A 2,500-nucleotide genomic window follows, 5' to 3' on the forward strand; every position below is an offset into this window, starting at 1 on the left:
TAAGTGCTAGTGACATGTTTTGTAAGACAGGAGTCAACACTTTTCAGGCGCTCGTGAGACATTTATTTGTCGACTGAATGTTTCTCAGAATGTCATGATCGTGCTGCTGACTAATCCTGCTTTTAGTGCTGTGACATCCCATCATGTGGACATTTTGCTATATGCGCCTTTTATAGTTTTATTGTGTTTTTAATTGTTGTATGTGTTTTTATTTGTTTCTTCGTTTTTTATGAACTATGTGTCTGCCAATAAAAGTTGATTGATTGATTGATACCGTTAAAGTATGGGCTATTTTCAAAAGAACACACCCACACACTAACTCTCAACCCCCCCCCCCCCCCACACACACACACACACACTCAAGATGTTGAATAAGGGCAGAATTACAGGAGATGCCATTCCGATTTGAACACAAATCTCTTTTAGAAAACATTTGTTAACAGTCATGGCGCACACTGACATTATTGACTTGTAGTCTTTACATACTGTTCAAGCCTCCAGTCGACTGCAGAGAAACACGGACGCCGACAACACTGACACTGAACATCATAAGTAGAAAAAGATGAACTCACTCATCTGAACACAGCAAATTCAGTAATACTGAGGTGGAGTTTTACTGAGAGCTCTACAGGAACCAAAGTCGACACCGACTAGGGAAAGCAGAGCAGGTGGATTATAGAGACACTGCGACTTCCAGTCACTCCCTTTACCTGTTGTTTCAGCACTGCCACACCTGCCCTCCTTAGACACACCTGCCACACCTGCCCTCCTTAGGAGACTTAGGAGCCAATGAAGTGAGAGACAGCTGCCATTTAGGAGGTCTGGAATAGAGTTGCGCGATCTTGACCACAGTCAGATCGTCCAATTGCCACCCTTTGACATGGCCAATGCACGATGTCATGGCCTTCCCTAAAGGCCCTGTAGGCTATATTTAAACATGTTTCTGATGTCCGCAATGAGCCTCGTTAATAATATCTGATCACAAGCCTGTTTGCTGCGGCTTGTCCTTTGATCCGCGTTTCAGCTCGTCTTTTTCTTTTTCCTCCGCATCTCCGCGGATCAATCTCCACAAACAAATCCCACAGCAGTTTAAATATAGCAAAAACATATATATATAAATATATATATATATATATATATATATATATATATATATATATATATATTTAAGCAATATAGCATGAGAGCCAGTGTGTTGTGGCAAATATATCCCGCTGATCAGCTGTTATCCCACGAGGCCGCAGGCCTAGTTTTGCACGCCAGGCGGCGCGGCATGTGGAGAATAAAGAAAAAAAAACGAGATGAGACAGATCAAAGGGCAACCGACAATGACAACAGATTTGTCATTAAAGATTTTAATAACGAGGCTCATTGCAGACATCAGAAGCATGTTTAAATAAACAGTAGTAGTAGCATTTATTCACTAATAGTCTGAAGAACACACACTCAGTCACACGGCTGTGTCACATGTCAGGCAGCAGCGGCACGCGGGGGCGGGGCTGATCCAGATCGCCTAGGGAAAATCAATCGTCATTTCAGCCATTGAGTCGGCAATATACGATCCGATCGCCAATCGGCACGACCCAGCCTGGAACGCACTGTCTCTATAATCCATGGTCTCAGAGGATCACCTCTGCCAGCAGCTGCTGTGTCGGTCTGATTGCCTGGAGCGGATTGGCACTATCACTAGTTAGATCGACATTTCAACATAGCCACTACTGAAAACTGCCATGGCTCCATCAAACCCATGGATGATTGCATAAACACAAACAACTGTGTGACATCAGCATGCCATGCCACTGTATGACATCATCATGACATCAGCATGCCATGCCACTGTATGACATCAGACATCAGCATGCCATGCCACTGTATGAGATCATCATGACATCAGCATGCCATGCCACTGTATGACATCAGCATGCCATGCCACTGTATGACATCATCATGACATCAGCATGCCATGCCACTGTATGACATCAGCATGCCAACAGCCATCACAGCACTTGTCTTCCCGACTACACAACCTTTCTACATCCGCTGGGTTTTGCTCTTACTTGTGCTTCTACAACTGAATCCTTACGAATAGAGACACAAAATGGCCACCACAAAATGGCCATTACAAAATGGCCGCTGCAACAAGTGAAAGCAATAAGAGGGCAGATTAATCAGTAATAGGCATATACTGCATCTTTTCAGACTCAAAATGAGCCCAGATATGCACGAGCACTAACACTAAACACATCCATATTGGTAACACTAGACGGATCTATCTTTCAACCAGTAACATGCATCTAGATTTTGTCAATACTAGATTCTAATGAGCAACAGAAGTCAAGACATCCTCTTTCAAAACTCGTTTTGGAGACAGCCGTCGTCACTGGAGACCTGCAGGCTTTTATTATGTTAATAACCACTGCTTTATTTCCTTGAATCAAAGATCCATTTCCTGTCTGATAAAGACAACAGGAAACACATGGACATGTCTGCTGCTGCTGGA

The 2,500-nt window shown here is 43.4% G+C and overlaps 1 protein-coding gene and 1 long non-coding RNA gene across 2 annotated transcripts in view; one reads left to right on the forward strand and one right to left on the reverse strand.

The window, feature by feature from the left end:
* Nucleotides 1-2,500, forward strand: part of LOC310787434 — a 755,777-nt gene that overhangs the window by 452,670 nt on the left and 300,607 nt on the right. The window lies entirely within an intron of this gene.
* The window catches only part of LOC310787795 (MBT domain-containing protein 1-like), a gene marked incomplete at both ends in the record, with an annotated part of 48,332 nt that overhangs the window by 1,286 nt on the left and 44,546 nt on the right, over nt 1-2,500 (reverse strand). The window lies entirely within an intron of this gene.

Source organism: Poromitra crassiceps (genome assembly GCF_964638095.1).
Source record: "Poromitra crassiceps genome assembly, chromosome: 13".
In the NCBI taxonomy this organism is placed as follows: domain Eukaryota; kingdom Metazoa; phylum Chordata; class Actinopteri; order Beryciformes; family Melamphaidae; genus Poromitra; species Poromitra crassiceps.